The sequence below is a fragment of the Suncus etruscus genome, chromosome 17, assembly GCF_024139225.1.
Source record: "Suncus etruscus isolate mSunEtr1 chromosome 17, mSunEtr1.pri.cur, whole genome shotgun sequence".
NCBI classification, from domain to species: Eukaryota; Metazoa; Chordata; class Mammalia; order Eulipotyphla; family Soricidae; genus Suncus; species Suncus etruscus.
In genome coordinates this window covers 74,463,149-74,489,198 of record NC_064864.1, presented here as the reverse complement: position 1 = coordinate 74,489,198, position 26,050 = coordinate 74,463,149, and the positions used below count along the sequence as shown (strand labels likewise).

Here is a 26,050-nt window from a genome sequence, read left to right as displayed (position 1 = left end):
CACTGCCTGAAGGCATGGGACTCTATAAGGTGAGACCATCCTGGATCATCCCTCCCTTTTCCTCTGCTTATCTTAGACTCAAAATAGATACCCATTTTCAAAAACAATCACCTTCTCTCCTGGTGGGATGTCTCACATCCCGCAGATCACTCCTAGTTTCCCTGATTGTTATGAAGGCTTTCAACGTGATATAGAAAATACTGATTCCCTAAAGCCCTCTGGGAAGAGCATCCCAGAGGAACTGCCCCAAGTCCAATCAAAGTTTCAGATACTCAGGTGCTCCCAACGCAATGCCAGCTGTCAGGGGTGCCAGTAGTGCCAGAGCTCCAGGATGTTTGCCTCTGCCCTCAGAGAATGTCCTGATGACATCGTGTGTTCCTCCCCATATGATGGGTAGAGGCCCCTCCTTGTCCCCACTGGGCAGCTCTCACAGTGACAAGCAACGCAGGTCTCATTCCTGTGGTGACCACAGCAAGAGGAAAAAGAAAAGCTGGTAGCCCAGTGTCCACAGGTCAACAGGGCATCTCGACCACTGTTCCGTCTCTAAACATATGGCCATGGTGCTTTGTCTCCACAGTGACCATCTCAGCATGTGACATCTCAAAAGCTGACCACCTGGACATTGGTCATAATTCCACTTCTCCACAGGCAGATACCACGGTGCCTGTGCCTTCAAACACCCCTGAGCTTGCCAGAAGGCCACAGATCCTCCTTGCATGAGAAGTCCTTTGGGCAGGGAAAGCCATAGCATGTTTCTATACATCTGACCATTGGGAGCTGGAGTCAAATAAACACCATCATGGCATCACGCAGTTCTTCCAACTGGGAGGACCCAGGTTCACCTTAAAAACTGCCCCAGGGGGCTTATGGGACCTGTGTGGCAGTGGAGGTCCTGGACTCAGGCCATGCTGGGCAGATGGGTGCATTTTTCCCGTGTACACAGACAGAGGAGACATGGGTCCCCCAGACATAGTCCTGACAGAAGCTCGGCACTCCCCCAGTTCCTGGATCTGTGTCCACACTTTAGAAATCCCAGAGAGGAGGCACAGCGAACCTTCTATCTGCTACTGCGAACACTCCTCCCCAGTTCAGCCCTGGGTCTGAGATAAGGCACACTGGCATGGTGCCTTGGGCCATATCAGGCACAGAGGATGGGGGTTTCTGGGACCACTGGACACTCAGTGTACACACTGAAGGACAGGAAGAAAGCAAAAGGACTCAACCTACAGCTGATTGGTGTCTCCATGGAAACAGGATCATTGAAAGTGTGATCTTGTCAGAGGACTGAACATTCTCAGCCTCAGCAGAAAACAGAGAAAAGCTCTTGAAAGATTTTTTTTTCCCCAGAAAAACAGAATTAATTGTACCAGAAGTGTTCTGTTTCCCCATAAATACTTGATTTCCCCCCACCCAAGATTAATTGTGAACACTTCACGGCCTTCAAAAGGCAAAAGTGCAGGGGAGAAATCATTTTTAGAGTGTGATTATAGTTGAGCTGCCTCGATGCGTCAACCTGCAGTGGCAAAATATTTGCATACTGAGGTGAATGATTGTCCTCTTGGCTGGCAGGTCCCCTCTGCCCCTGACAGCCAGACCACTCCACCTGCCCACCTGGGCCATCTCCCTCGAATGCTGGAACCTATGAGTACCCCTAGCTGCCAGAGCGAGGCAGCCCGCAGGTGACTGGCATGTGTTCTTGCCCCGATTTCCCCAGGTCTGCAGACAATTTACAATGTGCGATGCCAATACCTCTGGTAAGTAAAGCTGCCTCATGGTTGGAATCACCGGGCCCAGCCCTTCACAACAAAGCGTGCATCCATCGGGATGACCCAGAAGCCGGGTGCTACCCACCAGTGCCAGTCTGAGGCAGATGTGAACGTGGTCAACGCTTCATTTGGGGATGGCTGCAGAGCAGTGTCCATGGCGTGAGTCCACAGTGGGAGGTCTGAGATGCAGAGCTCAGTGTCCTGGTGTCTGATCTGCCCTGAGGAGCTAACACCTGCTGTCCCCTGCTCCCTTTATGCGTCTCTCACAGGTCTGCATGTACATACATGGGCACAAACACAGACACACACACTGCCCAGTCACTCCAGTGCTCCTGCAGACCTGCCTCTCACCCTCCATGGTGCCACACAGAAAATCCCACCCACAGTACTGTCCAGTACCCCACAGGCATCTGGTGGCCACGCCCTTAGTCAGGGTGGCCATGTCCACAGGCAGGGTTCCTATACTCATTGGTAGGCAGACTTTACTCACAGCCTGAATGGCCACACCCACAGCTGGGTGATCACGCCCACAGACAAGACTACCATACCTACTGGCAGGGACAGAACACTAGTGACCTTTGCATCAGTGTATGGGACCAGTGTGCCATGGCCTAAATAGATCAGTTCTGTGTGCTATCCCTCTGCTCCTTCCACACCTGGACAGGGAGATAACTGGAAACAGCCCAGTGGAAAGGTTGCTGACCAGATGTCACACATGTCAGAAGACAACAGAGAGCATAGAGCACATCTGGGAACTGCACCCCAGGTTACATGCTGGGGTGGGGTGCACAGGTCAGGGCTGGGATCCAAGATTCCTGCATGCAAACCCTGTGCTCCATCCCCCAAGCCAGTGCCCTGCTCATCATTCTATAAGGACTTTTCCTGTCAGCAAGATAACCTGTCAGACTTCATAGAAAATGCTGGAAAAGACAGACTGAGAGTTGGGGTGTCACTAGTATCAGGAAGAGGAAAGGCCTATGGTAAAGCTGGAGCCATACTGGGGAACAGCAGGAGGCACCCCTGCTTGCCATCGAGTCCCACACTCACACTATCTCTGGAAGCAGTGTGCAAGGTGTGCTCAGAACCCACCCTGCACACAGGCACAGCCAAGCCTTCCCTCCTTCTGGGGCAAGAAGGAGGGAGTCACATGGGCTGATGAGGGGCAGCTCCCTATGACAGCTGAGAAACCCCCTTTAGCTGAGCCACGGACTCCTACAGAAGACTGCACACACCACTTCCACCCCACACTTGGGTTTGGTGACCACAAGAGCAGGAAACATCTAGGCCCGGCCCAATACTGACAGTTGAGGGGCTCGAAGGAATAAATGTTCAGCTGCTCTTGAACCAGACAGCCGGATGCCAGCACCCAGACCACAGATGAAGAAGCAGTGCCCACGGCATGAAGATCCAGTGAGACTTTCTCAGGCGAGTAGAGACAAGGGCTCTTCAGGGTCCTGTGAGAATGGCCACGTGGCCTCTTTGTGGACACAGGAGGACTGTGATGGTCTTGCTCCACACCCCTCATGAAACCCTCTGTGGAATCGCCTTTGCCCCAGCCTCCTCAGAGTATATGGGTCTCTAATCAAACACAGCTCCCACTCTGACAAACCCAGTTCCCAGGACTGTATCTCAGTCAATTAATTTCTGATACATACTTGAGAATTTCCACCTAATCTGAGTCCATCCACCATAGGGCACGTTAAAAGGCAACTTCCTAGGGGCTGAGGAGAGAGCTCAGGGGGTGAGGCTCCTCGGCTCCCCACTCTCACATATGCCCTCTCATCTTCTCCAACACATACTGGCACCCTGTGAGGCCTGCACACATGTCTCTGTGGGAAAAGGATTCTGAGAGTGAGCTGAGTGCCTGAGCACCGACCCACAGATAACCCTTTCTCTGTGCACACTGTAGAAGGATCCTACAACTATCTTCCAAAAGCACGCTCTTCAACAGAAGAATACACAAGCACAAAGACCCAGAGGGACCAAAAAAGGCAAAGAAAAGACCTAAGAATGGGGAAAATCTTTTCTTGCTTTTGCACAAAACTCACAAGACTGTCTTCCTGCAGACATCATATCACTAAGCCCTCCATGCCCAGGAGCCTGGGAACATACTGAAGGTGCCCTGGGCTTGCAGTGGGCACAGAACCATCTGCAGGGCTGTTGGCACAGGGAGGAAGGCCTCTCCTTCTGTCTAGAGGCCCTTCTCCTGCCACTCTGTGCACGGTCCTAGAGTGAGGCCCATAACAGACCTCAGAGAAGTCACATCCATCCTGTTGCAGAGAGTTGAGCTTGGCACCCACAGAACCAGCCACTCTGCAAGTGCCTGTCTCAGTTTTTTGCCACACCCTTTGCCGCTGTCAACAGATAGACGTATTGGGGTACAAATGGCTGATGACCTTGAGGGTCCTGTGCTGGGAGGGGTGGTCGAGACCCTCATAGGACACAGGCCATTCCACGAGGCGTAGGACCATGCTACCACTGGGCACAGCAAGGGAAATAGGGCAAGGGCTCCTTCTACGAGTTACAGAATAAAATGGGACATGCTGATGCCAGTTTAATTAGGGTGTGATGATAACCCAATAAAGCTGCATTTCAACTATAATGTGCCAAACCTCATGCCCGGTAATGCCACGTGGCATCCTTAACCTATCAGCACAGCCGTAGTGCTCCCATTCCGGAAATCACCCTGGTCCTCAGATGGAGAACCCAGGAAATGGGAGAGCTGGATCTGCAGAACAAAGGCCCAGGCGCCAGCAGAACCTTCCATTATCAGCACCCATGAGAGGGTCAGGCACTGTGGGGAAATATCCACAGACATATCTCACCCCTGTGATGGCATCAGGACTGACACTCAGGGAATGAGGCCACTGCACCCATATGCCCAGCATAGGCCAATGGGCAGTTCCAGGGGAGATGGGCAGGCCATGGGGGATGTCTGCCCACCTGCAGGAGGCCCCATCCAGGCTTGAACACCCGTGAAGCTCCCCCTATGCAGGGCCTGGGATAACCCCTCACCCTCAGCAGTTCCTAGCCAGCCTGTCCCAGCAGCAGCCTCAGCCTGCCCCAAGTCACCTGAACCCACTAGCCGTGTACTCTCCTCGATGACCAACCCATAGGAGGAGCCCGAGCCCCTGTGGGGACACTGAGTTCCCTGGCCTGGCTGGGTGTCCCAGGGCTTCTTAGGGCTTTGCCCTACAGGGCAGAGGACCACAGAAGCTCCTCTGGGAAGGGACACTGCCCTGCAGACCCAAGGGATCTCTTGCCACCCCAGGAGTCAAGCTGCAAGGACAGGTCTCATTGCAGCCTTGCAGACATCGGACAAGCCAGGCCACCCCACATGTCCAGGTGCCAGCCAGCAGATGTTCAATGTGAGTGACTACGTGGCTAGCAGTGCAGGGCAGCTGGCAGTGTGGGGACCCCCAATGTGAGACAGAACACCCCAGTGTGGGGAGACCCCCAATGTAGCCCCAGTGCCTGCCCAAGACCAACCCACTCCTTGGGTGAGTAGGAGGGACACTCAGGAAGACAGCCACTGAGGTGCTGACCATCCTTGTTGGGTTACACCTTTTTTTTCCTAAAACAAAGTTTATCCCTGGTTTCTTTGTATCTGTTTACAACTGGGTTTCACCCAAAACAAAGATCGTCTTACTTGTAAACCTGGGTGGGTTTACTGCGCCACCCATGGGTGATCTCTGTACTCAATAAAAATGGCAGTTCTGGCAGGCAGTGAGCTCCATACTAGGTAGAAGATTGTCAGACTCAGCCTGGTTTGGATTATTTCATGCGCACCTTGATTCAGACTCGTTCACCTAGGGCAGGGGTGGCAAACAAGTTCGACACAAAGAGCAAAAATTTTAAAATGTGAGAGTCAGAGAGCCACACCACGCAGTAACTGCCAAAACAGACAAATATTCACACAAAAGCATCTAATTTTAACAATAATCTATTCAACACATATTGCATTTTGCCATTTTGAGTGAGGGTAAAAATCCTGCAGTGATGGTGAGGGTGTGCTGCGTCCTCCACACTAAGAACTCATGGCAAGATGTGACACAACATGTGACACATGGGTCCCCCGGCTCGCTGGCCTGTTGTTTGTTGTTTACGAGGGATGGGAGACCGGATGATGCAACCTGGGGGCGGGACTACCCGCTCGGAGATCTCTCCTCAGAGGTCCCTCCTCCTCAGAAGCAGCATAACAAAAATCCAAACTTGGCAAAGAGCCACAGTATACAAAATAATGATAAGAGGCAAAGAGCCGCATTCATTTTGGCTAGGAGCCAAGAGCCAAGCCGCGTGTTCACCACCCCTGACCTAGGGCAAGAGATAAAGTGCATGAGGTGATTTACACATCCTGGTCAAGGCTGTGTCAGAGAAATAGAGCTCCAGGAGGGAGGGGAGAGGGGAGAAAAGGAGGGAGGAGAGGAGGTACATGGAGAAGAGGAACTGGAAGAGAGGAGGAGAGAAGAGTAGAGGGGGCAGGAGAAGGGGTGGAGAAGAGGGGAGGGAGGAGGGGCCAGTGTACAGGCACAGTCCCTTCAGGGGTAGAGCGCAGCCACCAGTGCTGCAGCAAGCAGCCAGGAAAAATGCCACGGGGTGATACATCCCAAAAAGGACAAGGTGCGTGCCTTGAAGCCACATCCAAAGCTGTTCCACGCCTGCCATGTGTGCTCACAGTGCCCAGAAGGAGACGAACCAAGATGAACTAAGGCAGGAACCTTTCCAGCTGGGCACAGTGCCCCACGCTGCAGGGTTCAGGAGAGGACGAAGCTGGGTGGGTCTGGCAGCTCACCGCTGCCCGGAGACTCACAGCCCACCAGCACCCATTCCTGTGGAGACCCCACAGGGATGACGCCGAGGGCCTGTCCTGATGCCCACTGCAGAGGAGACACAGGTGACAGGGACTCTACACCCTATTTGGCCTTCGCAGATCCTTAGAAGGGTCCCCTGCTCTGAAGCTTGCCTCCTTGGCCTGAGCAAGTGGGAATCTGAGAACACACGGCAGAGAAATATGAAAAATATATGTAAACAGTGGGAACAAGCTGGCACCTGTCCACAGGCTGTGCCATTCACAAAGGCCATAAGAAAAGATGCGTTTCATGTCAGAGTCAATCAAAGGGTACAAGTGAATCAGGGCAGGGAATGCGGCAGAGAGAAGAGGGATGATCCCACGTTGTCCAAGTCCTGGCTGCTGTGCTACCACAGGGAGCCCAGAGCACGCACAGCTCATTGTTGCTGCATTGCTCGTTCCCCAAAGCACGGGCCAGGCTAAAGGGGCTGTGGGAGAGGCCAGCAAGGAGCCCAGAAGGCCCCGCCCCGCCCAAGAGCACCAGGCCCTGCCAACCAGTGCCACGCCCTATCCCAACACCATAGCCCCCAGGTCTGTCCCTAGCTCAGCCCCAACCTCGGTCCCAGGACAGTCCCCAGGATAGCAGATTCCTGAGCTGGTCCAGTGAGCTTCTGGGGCACAGAGACCATGTCCCCCTGAAAACAGTACAATCCCACTGTCCCACGGAAGGAGCAGCACAGGCCACATGTGCTGCCCTGTCCTGTGTCCTGGCCTCCTATGTGCTGCCACTTCTTACGAACATCCCCGAAGGCCACGAGAGGGACAAAGTCCATATCCCCAAAGCAGACGCCCCTCTCCACCCTGAAATCGGGGCAATTGGAAGAAGGAAAATCTGCTCTGAATGCAAACAGCACAGACGCCCAATCCCCAGCTGTCCTGGTGAGGAAGAGATGGACGCATCTTTCCAGCACAGAGCAAACACTCAGTGCCCAGTGTGGCTACTGTGTTCTAGTGCTTCCCTTCCCCTCTTACTGCAGGGGCATCTCTGGGGCTCTTCCGGGGTCCCCCAGGGACCAGGGTGCTCTTCCACTCCCTTGGTTTGGCACCCTGCTGCACTCCTCTCTCCTAGTCCTCAGCCCCAGCATCGACCACAGCAGAGCAAAGGTGCAGCATCTGCACTGGAGGCGGGCATTGGTGCTCAGGTGAGTCTGGACTCCAGCCAGTGAGTGTGTCTGAGTGCCTGCCCACCATCTGTGTGTGGCACACATGTGCATGGCAGAGGTCCGGGAGAAGGAGGATAGAACTGAGGGTCTTAGACCTGAGGCTCTGGGAATGGAGCAGCACAATTGACACATGAGCTGCTTTGTGTCCACTTTTGCAGTATCTACCAGTGGTCCTCAAACTCTGGCCTGCGGGCCACATATTGTATTTGTATCTGTTTTGTCTCTTCATTGCAAAATAAGATCTATGCAGTGTGCATAAGAATTCATTCATAAGTTTTGTGTTTACTAGAGTCAGCCCCTCCAATGGTCTGAGGGACAGTGAACTGGCCCCCTGTTGAAAAAGTTGGAGGACCCCTGATAGACCCAGATCCCCTGCAGGCGTGGGGAGGATCCTGGGGTAAGGGACATATTGCACTGTCTGTCTTCCTCTCTCCCTCTCCCTGGCCCCCATCGATTTTGCTTAAAGAGTTGCCTCACAGGGGCCAGAGGGAAAGCACAGTGTTTGCCTTGCACATGGCCAACCCAAGTTTTATCCCCAGCATCCCATACTGTCCCCCAAGCCTTCTCATGGGTGATTACTTTTTTTCCCTTTTTTTTAATTTTTGGGCCACACCCAGTGGTTCTCAGGGGTTACTCCTGGCTCTGTGCTCCGAAATCTCTCCTGGCTTGGGGAAGTATACAGGACGCCGGGGCATCAAACCGCAGTCTGTCCTGGGTCAGCCGCGTGCAAGGCAAATGCCCTACCGCTGCACCATTGCTCCAGCCTCTCAGGAGTAATTTCTGAGTGCAGAGCCAGGAGTAACCCCTGAGAACTGCCATATCTGGCTCAACCCCCACCCCAAAATGCCTAGTAAATGTGATTTGGGGACTTCAAACTCCTTAACATTGCTGGGTCACATCAGGCCCATGGCTCTGATAGGGGGTTCCAGGGACCTGCCCGAAAGGCTGGGTACGTCCCCAGACCTCTGCTCCTCACCATGATCTTGATTCTCAGAGTTCTGGGGGCACCAATGACTGGGAGGGCAGCAAAATCCCTCCACCCTCTGACCAGCTGCACCCCACTTTACTCTCCAGCACAGAAGTATGGTTCAGAACCACCAGCAGGGATGGCATCTCTTACTACTCAGGGATCATGGGTGCCCAGTGAGAATCAGCTCTTCAGCCCTTGGATCCACTGTATAGGCTGGCAGGGAAGGGTGTAAGGAAAACAGAAGGAATGGACAGTGCTGGGCACCAGCATCACAGCTGGGAGCCCACACTGCCCCACCTCTGCAGAATGTCAGTAGCAAACATGAGTGTTGATAAACTGAGGACCACGCCTCCCATCCTGGAATCAGCCGGGCACAGCCCAGCTGTGCAGCTAAGAGCAGAGCGAGGCAGGGAACACTCTGGGCAGAGAGTGCAGCAGTGTCACGGAGCCATGGGGTCATGCCGGCAGGCACCCTACACTGGGGACAAGCTCACCCCAGAGTCGAGACAGCCAGGGAGGGCAGAGGTGGCCAGTGGCCTTGTCTGTTCCATGCTGCCCACAGCCCAGCATTAGCAGCTGAAAGGAAGCCGCAGGCTGGTCCTCTGGGCAGCTAGAGATGCAGAGTGAGGCCATAGAGAGCCGGTGTTTGCTCGCCTGCTAGGACCCAGCACTGTGTCACCACAGGCTGAGCCTACTTGGGCCCACCTTATAGGTGGTGTGTGGGGTCAGGGATGAGGATGAGAGCAAGGGACAGAGAGACCCATGGTACGAGCATCTGTGCCCATCAAACCTGAACTTGGAAAACTGTTTGAGTGAGGGAAGAGTAGCCCTAGATGAAAACTATGAGCATCCCAGGACCCCCAGCACAGCTCCCACAGGCCCAAGCACTGGGTTGTGACAAATGACAGACACAAGAGTCTCCTGCACCAGCTGGCTGACCCACTATCATTTTCAGCTCCACATGGTCCTCTGGCTCCTGCTGGGTGGCCCCCGGCAAGCCCACGTGGCAACACATCCTTGGCCCTCGCACGAGGCCCTTTCCCTCCACCAGCCACGTCTCTCCTGGTGGTGCCACAGGACACTGCTGACGGCATGTTCCCGAAATAGCAGCGCTGGGCCTTTCTCCGACAGCAGCCGGGGAAGATGGCTGATTTTACTACCACTTATTATCTTGAAATAATCGCGGACACAATAACGACCCAATGATCCCACTTCTGGCGGCTATGGCATCTTTGAAAATAACTGACTGAGTCAGAGGCCCTAGACGCAGCTCTCAGAGGCTGGGAATGATGTGCAGAGGGGAGGGCGCCGAGTGGACTCAGTTGCCTTCACTGACTCCCAAACACAGCTTGTGGGAGGGGGCGCTGCTCCGGACCCGACACTGGAGGACATGACACTGGAGGTGAACAGCGACCTCTGAAAGTCCTTTCTGGGCCCCTCACGTGTGCAGGGACCCTGGGTGAGGGGGATGAGCTGTGCAAGGGGTGTGCGGTCTGTGTGAATGCTGCGTGTGTTTCTGTGTCTGCTGTGTTGTGTGTGCATGTTCACATGCCCTCTGTGTGGTGAGTGTTTACACATTCTCCATGTGCCATGTGCATGTTCACATGTTCTCCCTGTGACATTGTATGCTCACATGTTCTCCTGTGCTGTGTGCATTCTCACATGTTCTCCGTGTGGCATGTTCGTGCTCACATGTTCTCTTATGGAGTGTGCTGGTTTGCATGTTCTCCATGTGTGTTCACATGTGAAGTGAACCTTGCATGTCTTGCATGCTTAGTTCACACAACAGCATGTTCTAGTGAATGCGGGTGCCAGCATGGTCCCTGCCCCTTCCAACAACCCCTCTAGGCTGCAGCAGGTAAAGGCGAGAAGAGCCTTTGCTGCAACTTTGGGGTCAGCAGAGCTGGGCCCTGCTCCACCTCTGCTGACATCATGGTCTTTGAGGTCGCTCTAGTCTACATTGTGCAGACTTGCTGAAGGAAGAGGCAGCAATAGAATTAGCAGTTGACATAAAAGTCATGTGCTCTGGCAAACTACCCTTCTACAGGGTGAACGGGGTCTTGTAAATCACGGTGAGCAGCCGGGTTCACTGCCAGGAGTACAGGCTCTGAACTCGGCTGCCCCTGACTGTCCCAGCTGTACAGTGACTCCAGTCATTCCCTCATTTTAGTCCTCACACATGGAAATGATGTGAAAATATGTGTGTAACATTCAATCCTGCAAAGACCAAGTGCTGTGGATCCCAGAGGGGAACCGCCAAAACAGGAGGTGTGAGCATAGCCCCAGAAGGAGCCTTCGGATGTGGCAACCACTCGGTGGCCAGTGGGGAGGCTCTGCAGGAGGTTCTTGGGGCCTGGGCGGAGGCTCACAGCGAAGGAGTGACAAGGATGCAGGACGAGCACTTGTTGCTCGACAAACTGATTCACAATGCAGGGGAACCCCAGGGCTTCTGCTTTCTGAGCAGATGAAAGGCTGCGTGTCCCCCAAAGTGCAGAGAACATGTGTGGATGTGCCCACCGCCAGGGACTGTCCATAAGGACTCTGCACGGAGACACGGATAAGCAGAGAAGCCCCATCCCAGGCCAGCTCCACCATGGCCAAGCTGACCGGTCCATGTGAGCCTGTGGTACTAGCTGCCCCTTCGCTACAAAGTCCCTGCAGGTGAGGCTTTGGCAGTGAGCTGGGGGTGACCCAGGAACACTGGGACCCTCACCACCCCATAACCATAATATCTCCATCCCCTTATAGCAGTCAGCTCTGACAAAACCGGGGACGGCCCTGTGGGAGGGGAGGAGCTGAGGCTGGCCAGGCACAAACCCCCACAGACCTCCCAGTCCACCTCTCCCTTCACTACCTCCAGGCACTGCAGCTGGTGGTGGCCGCACAAGTGACCACTGATGGGGCACAGAAGGGCTGTGACCCCCACTGACAGCGCCAGCAGAGGTTTCTGCAGCTGCGGGTCTGACTCACTGGGTCCCCAAGGCATGCTGAGAGCTGCGGCTGAGCCAGCACAAGGAGCATGGCCAGGCAGGGCTCGCAGTGCAGACAGAGCCTGGTCTGGCTCATCATGGGGACAACAGCTGATAGAGCCTGGACATGCCTCCCCAGAATGACACACGCAAGCATCCCGGCAGCTCTGGAGCCTGCAGCATTGCCGGGACCAAGCTGCCTGCACCGAGCCCAGCACTGACTCAGAGAGCGAATGCTGCTGAGTCGCGCCTGAGCGGTTCCCTCGGGAGGCAGCAAGCCCAGCTGGAGGGAGGATGTGGACAAGCCAGGGTGCAAAAACTGGGGAGCTGCAGCAGGGACTGGCATGCCTGCCGACTTACTGCCAGGGAGCAGAGCGGGGCTTGGACCACCTGACTCACCAAGACAGGCTCCGTCCTACGGTCCACGGCGTCCCCGCACTCGGGCAGAGCTTCTGGGCAGGTGGAAGGCGTGCACTGGAGGAGGCTCAGGTCATTGCCAACGAGGATGGCTGGAGGCGCAGGAGTGAGTATCCATGGGGCCAGCGGAGCAGGGCTGGGAGCAGCCCGCCAGTGGCTCTGCCCGACGAGTGCACTGCAGCACAGTGGCAGGCATAGGACGGCGATGCATGTCCCATATATTCCAGCCTCACCGAAAACATGGATCTGGACCTGCTTCCATGTGGACGTGGGGGCCGCCCGCCTGAGCAGCGCTAATCAGATTAGCCATGGAGACGGACGCCTTCATTGCCCTGCAGCTGCCTCTCCCCCAGGACATAGATCGCAGGAGCAGGTGCCACTCAGCCCTGTTTTTTCCAAATGAATGTCCGTAATCTCATCTCACAAACGGTGCCTGTTTAGACAGGAGCCACCTACTGTGATGATATCACTGCTTAGGAGCCATAAATGGGCAACTTCCTCGGAGCGTCAGCCGGCTGACGACACAGCCCCACGAGCAAGTGGGCTGCATGCCACTGTGCAGCAGTGCTCATGGTGTGTGGCGCTCCGCTGGGAGCCCCGACCCTGTGGCCCTGGTGGGAAGACCCCCGCACGGGGAGAGAGGAGGCAGCTGGGCTTGCACAGAGCAGGTGTGGTAGTTACCCCAGCCATAGATGCCTCTTGCTCACGGCAAGAGGGATGAGATGTCCAGGGGACTCCTGGGCCTCCCCCCAGGCCCACTGCCCCTTCCAGCTGATCAGTGCCTCAGGGCCAGCCTCCTGTGTGCCAGCTCTGGCTCTGCCCACGGCGCTGCCATCCGACTTGTTCTGGGTTCACACAGCAAGGACAGATGCTGAGTGGAGGCCACGGGAGGGACGGCCGGGGGACCCCTCAATGCCAAAGTCCATGGAGGGGATTCAGTGCAGATGCTAGCATCCCATGTGCTGAGACAGAAAAATCTCAGTGTGTGTTTGAGGGGCCCAGTTCCTAAGCCTTCCCCTCCCTGAGAGCAGCAAAGGGCAGTGATAGAGTATCAGGGCCCTGAGAGCAGATCCAGGGCCCTATGGGAGGGCACTCCATGCTCTCACTGGTCTCTGCCCCTTCCTGAAACCAGAGGGGCCTGGAGCCAGCCTGGACTGTACCAGTGGGAGAACAGGGCCAGGCCCAAGGGGGCTCATGCCACAGAGACCCCACAGTCTGTCTAAACCATCCCCCAAATGCTAGAGTAATGGTTTTGTGGGGTGTCCTGGTGTCCCCCGAGGCATGGTGTGGGTGGAGCAGGGCACCTGCCCCTTACAGCACTGCAGAGGAGCAGAAGTGCTGGGGATGGGGTGGCTGGGGGGCTGAGTAGAACCCCACGATGCCCACACCACACACATGTGGAGCTGCTGTAGGATGACACAGATGCTCACGCCCACATCACACTCACACACAGATACGCACTGACACACATGTTCATAATCACACTCATACATTCACATGCTCATACACATGCTCACATAACTCCTCATGCACAAACTAACTCACCTGCACACACTTCTCCACTCACACGAACACTCATTGTTCAAGCATACTTATGTGATCACACACTGAGACACACACTCCAATACATACTCACACACACACACACAATCACATACGCTCACTCATATACGCACATAGCCATACAAATGCACGCATACTCAACGCACATATACACAAACACAAACTCACATATTCTCACAAGCACACGTAAATACACTTACACACTCATACCTATATACTCGTACGCGTATATATTCCTATATACTCAGACACAAATTTATGCTCATTAATAGACACATGTATTCAGACATTCAGACATACAGTCATGCTCATACGTGCTCAGATACTAGTACATTCACACATTCGCACTCGTTTTCTCTAACATTCACATAGGCTTATAAAACTCACATGAAGCCTCATCCCTCCATTCTTCCTACGTAACTTGACCTTACCTGCAAGATCCCGCCCATTCCTGGGAGGGGTCTTGGAAAAGGTAGATAGAGTCTTTGACCCAGGGGATATGGGCTCCTTTGGTCTTTGGCCAGCATGGAGGTCAAAGGGAAGATGGCTGAAAGGAGTTAAGATGCAGGGCTAGCTAAGAATGGCTGAATGTTTAAAAGGTTATGATATAGGCCACACATGTGGTGGATAGGGCATGAATAAAGCTGATGCTTCCTGATGCCTCTCTCTGGATGAGTCTGATTCCACCGTTCACCTAAACCTGGGACCCGCCAGCTGAATGGGGATTGCGGAGCCACGAGGCCTGGGATGGCAGAGAAAAATCCCTCCATCCATCCACCACCATCGTTAATTATTTAACACTACACTCACAGACACCCTCTCTACACTCATAAACTCACTCGGATTCATACACCCTCAGATAACACTGACACACATACAGGCTCACTCAGACACAGATACACACACTCACATGCCCAAACACATCCTCACAATCTCAGACACTCACGAATACTTATAAGCCTCCTATACAATCACACACTCCTACATACTCGTGCACACAAACACATTCATACTCAGTCGCATATTCACATATACACTCACACAAACAACGCTCGCATAATCATAACATGATCCTAGTCATAATCATACACTCAGAATGGATATACACTCATGTCATGTAGACACACACTCAAATACGCTCATACACATATTCTCACATATAACTGCACACTCACACCCACAAAGAAAATGTCACGCAGTCTCACTCAGAACACACTTATAGTACTCATACATACACGCAGGGGAGCAGAGCAGCAGGCTTCATGGTGGGCCCAGGGCAGACTTGTTGGAGTAACTGGTTCTTACTCTATTCGGGATAATTCTTTTTTTTTTTTTTTTTTTTTTTTTTTTTTTTTTGCTTTTTGGGCCACACCCGGCGGTGCTCAGGGGTTACTCCTGGCTGTCTGCTCAGAAGTAGCTCCTGGCAGGCACGGGGGACCATATGGGACACCGGGATTCGAACCAACCACCTCTGGTCCTGGATTGGCTGCTTGCAAGGCAAACACCGCTCGCTGTGCTATCTCTCAGGGAATTTGGGATAATCCTTTGCATGTGTTTGTCCCTCCTGGGCAGAAAGTCTCTCTGGATTGCCCACCTCCCTCCCCATCTCTGTTCTCCACCTAACTCTTCCCAATAAGGACCTCAGGTCAGAGAGACTGCTTTCAGTTTTGGCTCCACAGCTATTCGGTGTGCTTGCTGCTATCCTTTGCCTGCTCACAAAGAGCTTGTGGTGGAAGTTTCTGAACCTGTTGTATCTCCCTATGTTGGCGTTGCTTCCAGACCCACGTTCCCCACTCCCCCTGGGATGGCACATGAGGCTTCCTCTACACAGACTAACTTGGGCTCGGTGTACAGGGGATGAAGCAGTCATGGGCGGGGAAGGTATAAGGGTTCCTGGGACAGATGGGGATCAAGGTTTCACTTCCACTGCAGAGGGACCAAGGGCTCTGCCTGCATCTCCTTCACTGCCAAGTCCCTGGGGTGGGCCCTTTCAGCCCTCTGGTCACCCAGCAGGCCCTCCTGGAGTTGCACACTTACAGAAAGCCCAGCAGGCCTTCCCTGAAGAGCCTTCATGTACCACACTCCCCTCCCTACAGTAACCCCCTACAGAGGCTGAAAGACACCCCGTCAAGGATCTCACTCACCTCCCGCCCCAAGAGGGCTTTTAATTGAGCTTGAAGTGACCCAACAAGCCACCTGCCTACCCATGCTGGCATCCCTGTTCTCCACATAGTCACCGCTGCTGAATCACTGGGACCTTGAGTGGTAGCAATGGTCGGACATAGCTCTGAGACACACACAGGGCTCTGACCCCACACACTAGTATAAAGAGCAGCTGCTAGATTACCACCGGGCACCAGGCTGGGTGCAAGTATCAGAACAAGTGCATGATGCTTTTCAGTTGCAGGCCACTGGAACCACGGTCCTGCTGACTGACACATGCATTGGGGCAGGTCCAGAGGAGACAAAGGAGACTCCTCTAAGACATGGAGGACTATGTGTGTGCCCCTGCTCTGCCATTTGCAGCCACACAAAAGTGGTGCCCCGTGGCAAGAGGCACAAGAAGCAGGCGGAGAGGTATGCCCAGCTGGTCCTCCACAGCCTCTCTGTGCTCTCCAGAGGTGAGCCTGCTGCCATACTGGGAAAGACCCCATGCTGGGCCAGCCCAGACTCTCCATCACCCCCCGAAAGAGGCTTTTGCCTTCTGTAAGTAGAGCCATACCCATGGACCGGAGTCTTCTCGAGCTGGAAGCACAGTGAGGCAGCAGCGTCTCAATGCTCAGAGCCAGGAACTCGGCAGAAGGCACAATCAGAGTCTGGGCTCAGGTGCAGTAGGCTGGGGTGCCCCACACCTCAGCCTTGCCTAGGGGCTGGGATGCCAGTGCCACAACCTCAAAGAAGTAGAGTGCAGAGCTCGGGCTTGGACTCCCGGCCAGGGATGCTCAGTGCTAACGCCACTGGAGGGGTAGCTCCGTCTCTTAGCAATGACTCGGACAGCATCTTGAGGAAGAAGAAGAGCAAGACAGCTGGTTTCACCAATGATCAACCCACATGTCAGGGTTCCAGGACCATGGAGGAGCACAATAGGAGAGCAGTGACGCCAGCACTAGGGTATCCAGCCACAAACATCAGAGCTCCACAAGCTCTGTATGCCACTCATCAATGAAAGACTCTTTCATTTGGATTTCTTGGTGACACATCGTAATCTCTGGGGTCAGAGCCAATGAGCAGACTCACAAGTCTTGAGGGAGAAAGGCAGGTGGCTGTGCATAAGAGGAGGAACCCCTGAGCATCACCATGTGTGGCCCAAAAGCAAAAAAATACTTTTTGCCAGTTGGGTGAGTTTAATAAGCTCTGCTCAGTCAGGGTCAGAGGAGCCCTGAGCCCTGCCCTGGACATATAGTCAGGTAGAGGTTGCAGACCATAAGTAAGAAGTAGTTCTGGGGCTGGAGAGTTAGCATGGAGGTAGGGCATTTGCCTTGCATGCAGAAGAACAGTGGTTTGAATCCCAGCATCTCATATGGTCCCCTGAGCCTGCCAGGAGCCATTTCTGAGCATAGAGCCAGGAGTAACTCCTGAATGATGCTGGATGTGACCCCCAAAACAAAACAAAACAAAACAAAAACAAACAAAAAAAAAAAAAGAAAGGGACCGGAGAGATAGCATGGAGGTAAGGCATTTGCCTTGCATGCAGAAGGACGGTGGTTCAAATCCCGGCATCCCATATGGTCCCCCGAGCCTGGCAGGAGCGATTTCTGAGCATAGAGCCAGGAGTAACCGAGTGCTGCCGGGTGTGACCCAAAAAGCAAAAACCAAAAAAAAAAAAAAAAAAAAAGAAGTAGTTCTGAGGGAGATGCCACAGAGCTCCACAGAAAGGAGGAAAAGTGGGTAACAACGCACACCTGGTTTAGAGACCGTCACCACAATACACACCATTGTGCAGGTAGTCATCAATGTGCACACACTGGTGTAAAGAGTCACCAAGATACACATCCTGATGCAGAGACAATGACCACAAAACACACCCTGGTGTAGAGACAGTCACTATGACAGATTAGCCAGGAAAAGCCACAACATACCCTTAGGTAGAGAACTTACACTATAATCACAGCAACAGAGCAACAGAGTTTGAGGAGGAGGCTGGATGAGTCTACTTCTGCAGCCTCTGATTTAAATTAAAAATATTTTTGCTGGAGCCGGAGTAGTGGCACAAGTAGTAGGGCATTTGCCTTGCAAGCCGTAACCTAGGATGGACCACGGTTCGATCCCCCGGCATCCCATATGGTCTCCCAAGCCAGGAGTGATTTCTGAGCACATAGCCAGGAGTAACCCCTAAGCATCACCGCGTGTGGCCCAAAAGCAAAAAAAATATTTTTTGCCAGTTGGGTGAGTTTAATAAGCCCATGATGCACTCATCCCCTCCCCACCTGCCCCAACATATACACGCACTCCCAAACCACAAGCAAAGATCAAGAATGTTGCTCAACACCAGCTCTCCCTCCAGACCCTGGACTCACATCTCCTGACCACCTCCTGATCACACCTTCTGTTTCTAGAAAGTGCTTCACGAGGAAGCCCCATAAACATCAGAACCACTGAGGTTCCAGGCACGTGACCTCAGCACTTGCTTCCTGAGAGTGCGTAGTATTTAATTTTGGGTGTGCAATTAGTGAAGAAAACATTGTTTCTGGGTGTCATGGGCAAAGAAGGGTATTATTATTTTGTTATTGTGTTTTTAATAAAACAAATGACATTAATGAAAACATATAGAGAAATATTTCTAGGTAGATCCTGGCTTCTCTTTGCAATTGGATTAATAGGTTAACTTTGTTTTCAGTCTTTCAAAGAGTTTAAAAATATTGAGAGCCAGAGAGATAGTACGGGAATGGAGGCATTTCCCTTGCATGTGACTGATCTGTTCAATTCTCAGCTACAGCCCCAAAGCAAGTACACATTTATGCATATACATGATATGTAAGATGAATACAATGCAGTCCCGTTAAGCTACACATTTTAAGTGTAGTCCCTCACAAGAAATGACAGTAGTTTGGCTTAAAGGTAAGAATACGTTCTTTAGGGGCCGGGCGGTGGTGCTAAAGGTAAGGTGCATGCCTTGCCTGCGCTAGCCTTGGACGGACCTCGGTTCGATACCCCGGTGTCCCATATGGTCCCCCAAGCCAGGAGCAACTTCTGAGCACATAGCCAGGAGTAACCCCTGAGCGTTACCGGGTGTGGCCCAAAAACCAAGAAAAAAAAAAAGAATACGTTCTTTAGCCAATCATGTCTGAGTACAATATAGAAGAGAAGAATTATGAATTATAATGCCAATTATAAACTGGCATGCTTTATTTTTCTATTGCTAAAATTTTTATGAAAGGTATTTGAATATTAAATGAACTCTATCTACAATGACTGCATTTTATATGGAATAGTCTACAATGCATTGATTACTTAATACCTTTGGCCACCCAAAAGTATTTATATGGTAGTAAAATTGGCCTACACATAGTAGAAAGAGCTAACTGCAGCCTTAAGATCACTTCAGAACAGAACTAAAGTAATCCACTGGAGACACTGAAATAGCAGCATTAACACTTTACATACAGGTCAGATACATGATGAGCCAGGCTCTGTGTTTGGCCTGCACAGTCTCCTACTGTGTCTCCTACTGGGAAAGGAGGACGAATAGATTCTGACAGGCAGCACCCCAAGTTCTGAGGGTGGACCTCCGAAGGGTCCATCCACACCAGGAGCAGGGCCAACCCAACATGCTCCCACATTGACCAACGAGCATCTCCGCAGAGAACAGAATCAAAGACCATCTCTGAACAAGGGCCCTTCTCAGTCTAGAAAGTGGGAACCTACAGCAGTACCTGCTTTGAAGTCACCATGAAAATTTCCTATGAAAAGAAGAGGAATGTGTCTTGGGGGAAAAGGGGGGAACTATGGTGATAATAGTAAACAAGGAGATGACAAAGTGCAACTCTTGATATTATAATGGCTTCTGCAGCCTGCCCCCTGCCACAGTTTCTCACTTGGTTGCTATGGCAATGTCCTACCAGCTCCAGGTCTGTTGGGCAGGAAAGACTGTGGCCCTTTACGATGTGTTTTTGCGGCCAAGTTCTGCCCTGGATGCATGTCGGAGACAGTTCACACACGTGTGGTCCCCAGGTACAGCCCACGAGCCAGTTCAGATCATGCCTGACGTTCAGGGTTCCTTCCTGTGGAGGCAGAGCGTGACAGTCCACTTCTACTTTCAGTGTGTGCTGTCTCGAGAATGCACGAACTATGTATGCCCAAAGTGTGAGGGGGTGTACAAGCATGAGGTGTGTGCACATGGGATTGTGCATGAAGGGTATATGTTCAAGGTGTGAGTGTGTATCGGCTCAGCCCAGCATCACTTGGCTCACTGACTGTACAGATTGGGAGGCCCAAGGAGCCCAGGAAGAAGGACCCTTCTAGAAACATGAAGTAAGGATTGCCTCAAACTCACCCGTGATGCCCTCCTCTGAACCCACTTCTTACACTGTAGCTGTTGTGTCGTGGGACTTGACCCACATCTGACTGTGGGGGTCACACAAAGTTGGGCCACAGTAAAAGGTTTCTCAACGTGTAATGACCAGAGTTCAAGGTTGGTGGTTGATGCATGGATGTCCCACAGCACTCAGCACAGTGACCCAATACACAATGACCTGAGATTGTAAAGAAAGAAAATGCAAGAACAAGAATGAAGAGAAGTGGACAAGAGGACAGGGAAGATTTCTCACAGGGATCTGAGAGAGAGAGACACAGACCTATGTAATGGAGCATGAGTAGTGTTCAGGTGACAGCCTCATGCACACCCCAAGGGACTGGGAACCTCTGTAGAAGTGTTGCCCCGGTCACATGCACACAGGGCTGGAGTGGGAATAAAATATGCAGGGTCAGGCCTGTGACTGGCATCCACCCCCCAAAGCCTTCCACCCAACACACACACTGCTAGCTGGCATGGATACCAATCAAGAAACTGCCAGTAATTCAACAAAACACTCATCAAAACTCAACAAATATGCATGGCCTTTGAACAGTGACTGTTCAACAGTCTTCCATCATTTACCCCCAAAAAGAGATTTATGGAAATTTATCCTCGAACAGAAGTAACTTTGCAAAAGCAGAGGCATAAATTTGTCCATCCTGTATCAACCTCACCCTAGAATGCTGTGATTTATCACACTTCTTGAAAGGCGTAGTTCCATGAAAAGGGATCAGGGCTCAAACAGTGAAATGATGCCAGTGGGAGCCTTTAGTCTCTTTGTGTCTTTATATGCAGCTGTGGAAATCACTTATTCACGTTTATGGGCACAGTGAATCTCTCTTTTATTTATTTATTTATTTATTTATTTATTTATTTATTTATTTTTTGGTTTTTGGGTCAACACCCGGCAGTGCTCAGGGGTTACTCCTGGCTCCATGCTCAGAAATCGCTCCTGGCAGGCTTGGGGGACCATATGGGATGCCGAGATTCGACCAATGACCTCTGCATGAAAGGCAAATGCCTTACCTCCATGCTATCTCTCCGGCCCCAAATCTCTTAAGCCTTAGTTGAGAAAGCCTGAGAGAATCTCCATCAAGCCACTCGCATTAGAGGGAGAGGAAATCCCATGAGGAAGGGTCTTCCATGGCAGAACCGTGAACAACCAGAGACCAGAACCCCTTGCCCCTCAGTACCAATCACGAAGTCCACAGGACTGGTAGAGGAACATTTTGTCTGTGTGATTTGCTTGCTATCCAGTATCTGCTGTCTGGCAAGACAGGGGGATGGCTGCTGGCTACCAGGTGCCTCAGTTCCCCCAAAGACAGCCTTACTCCCATCTGTTTTCTGAGAGCAAAGGGAAGGCAAGTCTAATGAAACTGGAGGCAATTTTCAGACCAGCAGTTATGCTGAATAGGTAGGACAGAGTCGAGAGAAGTAGGAGCAAGCATTCGCTTTCCTCCTAAGATATTTGCTTCTGATGATCCAAGTCAATCTCTCAGTGTCAGGGAGCCTTCTGTCCTCCCCATAGATCAGATTACTCCCTCGTGTGGCTGTCACTCCTCCACCTCTGAGGGGCAGAGGTGGTAGCATGCAGTCACAGTGTCAGACCATTCCATGTGACACCATGCAACCATGTGTGGGCCACGCCACTTCTGCCAAGCAGGACTTGGTTTATGGGTTAAAAGCCTGAGGCTCAGGTATCCAAACAGCTGCTCAGGGTCTGCCATTCCTGTGAGGCTATCCACGCCAAATCCAGTGTGGCAGCCAGAGTACATACCAGGGTCTAAGTCAGTAAGATTCATGCCCAGGGGTTATTCAGGGAACCTCCATCACAAAAAGGAAACATAGACCTACAGAAAAATCCCAAGATCCCCAAACTCCTGCAAAATGGAGGTTCCACAGAGGGGCCAAGACTATTCTCCTTGTTGGAAGGAAGAAGAAAATTTTCAATAATGGTCCCTGAGATCTGGATGCTCACACACCAAATGGGAATGCAGGATGCGTGAGATCTGCCTTCTTCCACAGTGAACTCAGAGAGGGCACAGGCAGACCAGGAGCTCTTAGCAGGACACACATGCCCTGTGATATGTCCTGGGATGTTCCCAAGAAGAGACACCAGATGAGGTCCAGGGACTCAGCCACACTCCACGCTGTAAGCACCAGCCCATGAAACAGGGACAAACCTGAAACCAGTGGCAGGAACCCCACTCCAACCTGCTGTTCAGTAACAAAAAGACAATGTCCAGTGTCTGAAAAGGGCAAAGCGTCTGAACAGACTTTTCTCCAAAGAAAATACAAATTGCCGAAGGCCAACAACAACAAAAGCCCAATACCATCGGTCACAAGGGAAGTGCAAATTCAGATGTGCAGAAGACATGGGGGCATGTTACCACCTCAAGAAGGAGCACAGGGCCTGAACAATAGCTCAGCAGGGAAGGTGTTTTCCTTGCAAGCGGCTGACCTGGGTTTGATCTCCAGCATCCCATATGGTCTCTGAGCCTGCCAGGAGTGACTGTTAGTAAAGAACCAGGAGTAACTCGAGCTCTGCTAGGCAGGGTCAAAAAAAAAAAAAGAAAGAAAGAAAGAAGCCATAGGAATGAGTGAGAATCCATGAGAGCAAGAGCAACCCTTCTTTGCTCGCACTGCCCGGGCACAGCAGGTCCACAGTAATCAGAGTGTCCGTGACCTCCCCCATACACCCAAGAGCACTGAATTCCCATGTGCACTCAACATTGGCTAAGCTAGCAAGGGCCTGGAAACCACTCAAATGTCCATCAGCTGCTAAGCAAGTAATCAGACATCATCTATCGGCACAGCAGAATATTGTTTGACAATAAAAAAAGTGCTCAAATATCCCCACAGATGAGCCCGGAAGCTTTGCCAAGGGAAAGAAGCCAGATCCTGGGCACTGTTATGAGGCCTCTGACAAGTAGGCCCGCTCTGGGAGACCTAGAATTGGGCGTGAAGACTCAGTGACAGCCACAAGGGCTGGGGTAGGGGATCTGATAGAAGTATAAGTATGTCCTGCGTGATAACCATTTCACTCAGCATATGTGCTAGAAACCACAGAAACGTGCAGTGAGATGAGTGTGTTTTGCAGGATGAAGATCAAGCTGTTTTCAGGCACTGCTTTACCATTTCATTCGGAGAAGCATCAAAAGGCAGCCTTCTTGGCCCCTGTGCACACTGGGGGTTAGGATTGGCTCTCGAGGCTCCAAGTTGAGCAGAAAAAGTCATCAACACACACGTCTTGCCTTCCACAAGCATCACTACTCATCAGCACATCAGGTTGTGTGACCAGTGCTGATGAGTAGTGATCAACCTGACATGCAGGACACCAGCAGGGGCCCCAAAGGACCAGATGAAAGGTAGAGGATGCCCCTTCCTCCACAGCACATGCCAGAGCATGTGCACACATGCACACATACAAGGACATGTATGTGCATTCACAGGCACACTAACTCGAGTATAGATGGACATACAGACACACTGACACATGTACATAGGCATGCTACGCGCTGTGCAATGACACATGTGCACAGATATACAGACACAAAAATGGACAGACGCACAGACAGATACACATACTACCACACCAGATACAGATAGACAGATTGTGTATCTGACACACAAACACATGCACAGACACACAAACAGACTCAGACACACCGTGCATCTCACATATATACTAACGCATATACATACAGTCTCAGATACATGGAGTGTTACCGGCCAGGCCCTCTGCCTGCTGCTCTGTGAAGCTGATTCTGCAAGTGAGTTCAGGGGTTTGCATCAACACCTACAAATCGTTCATCCCATAGGGAGGGGACAGGGGTGCAGGTCAGAGGATCAAGTTAAAAGAGAAGGCCTTGTAGGAGGTTGTGTCCTGCCTCTCATCAGACACACATATCCACCCTCTGTGGAGAAGGGCAGAGCTGCGTGAGGCAGGCTCCATTCTGAGGAATGAAAGAGGCTGTTAAATAAAGGCGGCGGAAACAAGATGATTAAACTCCTATTACGCTTCACAAAATGTTTCTATGAATAATGAGCTGCCTTTACTCCCTCACAGACTTACTAGGAACCAGGCAGCTCTCACACTGACAGCTTTCCAGTCACCATAACTAACAGCCTTCAACGAGGGGCCAGAAAGAAGATAGTACAGAGGGTAAGGTGACTGCCCTGCATGTGGCAAACTGGGGTTCAATTCCAGGCTTGATTTTCAGCATCCCTTTTGGCCTCCACCCCCAACACATTCGGAGTGATACCTGAGTGCAGAGGTAGGAGTAACCCCTGAGTACCAAAATATGTGACCCAAAAACTGAACAAACAAAACTCCTTAACAAACATGAGGCACAGGTTAGGGTCCCACCTCCTCCCCCACCAATAAGACCAAAGCAGGTTTCTGGGACCTTCTGAGTGTTTGGCTAGAGAGTGAGCAAAAGACAAGGCCTATCTCCTCAGTGGCTGGAGCTCTGGTCAGGTGAACAGTGAACCAGATAAGCTATTTATTTGTGGATATAAAAGGGGAATTTAGACAGGGGTAATGCCCCACAAACCCCCATGTAATGTGAGAATGAAGTAAGCATGTCTGCCCCTCCTGGACTCTGGTAGAGGGGAGTAACAGCTCCATCCATGGCACCAGAATCCGAACAATCTTGACAAGGAGAGGAAGAAAGTAGGCATGAGCCACAGTGGGTATCAAGATGTCCCCTCCCAACACTTAGAAGAAGAGGCAACTGTCCTTTACGGGTTCTCCTAGAACCTCACCCTGAGAGGCCTGAATAGGCCCATGGCTTCCACATGTGCCCAGGCTCCAGCTCAGAGAAAGGTGGAAGGAGACAGAAAGGACTTCCATCTGGCTCCATCCCACCCCATCCAGCTCCATCCAGCTCCATTCTACCTCATCTGGCTCCATCCCATCCATTCCCACTCCATCTGGCTCCATCTGGCTCCATCCCACCCATTCTTATTCCATCCGGCTCCATTCTGCCCTGTCCTGCCCTATCCCACTCTGTCTAGCTACATACTCCTCCATCTGGCTCCACTCTACCCTATTCTACTCCATCTGGCTTCATTCTACCCCATCCCACCACATCTGTCTCCATCAAGCTCCATCCTGCCCCATCCTATTTTCCATCTGGTTCCATCCTGCCCTATCCCGCTCCATTGGGCTCCATCCTGCCCCATCCCACTCCATCCCACCCTATTCTGCTTCATCTGACTTCATCCCACTCCATCCTGCCTCACCCCACCCCATCAGCTCCATCCTGTCTGATCTGGCTACAACCTGCCCCATCCTATTCCACACCACCCCATCTGGCTCCATACCGCCCCATCACACTCCATCTGGCTCCGTCCTGACCCATACAGCTCTATCTCACCATATCAGGCTCCAACAGGCTCCATTCTACCCCACCCATCCACTTCTTCTGGCTCCCTCCCACCCAATCCCACTCCATCCCACCCCATCTAGCTCCATTTGGCTCCATCCAACACCATCCCCTCCATCCCATTCCACCCCACTCCACCCAGCTCCATCCTGCTCCATCCAGTCCCATTCAGCCCACTATATCCCCTTCATCCCACTCCATCCCTTCTAACCTGCTCCATTCACTCCAGCCCGCTCCATCTTGCCCCATCCTGCTCCATCCTGCCTATCCCACTCCACTGCATCAGTTCTGCCTGGTTCCCAGCTCCCAACCCCATCAGCAGCACCATCCGGGTTAGAGTCCAAAAGACTAAACACAGAACCTATTCTCAAGTGGTGACTCTGACAATGAAAGGATGCAATTTTGAGGGCAAATGAAGTGGGAGAGGTCCAAGGTCATGAACTTGGAGA

The 26,050-nt window shown here is 52.1% G+C and overlaps 1 protein-coding gene across 1 annotated transcript in view; it reads right to left on the bottom strand.

The window, feature by feature from the left end:
* DLGAP2 (DLG associated protein 2) overlaps positions 1–12,495 on the bottom strand; it is a 116,456-nt gene extending 103,961 nt beyond the window's left edge. Inside the window, exon 1 of the mRNA XM_049790329.1 lies at positions 12,117–12,495. The gene's annotated coding sequence lies outside the window, so the exon portion shown is untranslated. The remainder of the gene's footprint in view (positions 1–12,116) is intronic.
* Between the last annotated feature and the right edge of the window lie 13,555 nt (positions 12,496–26,050).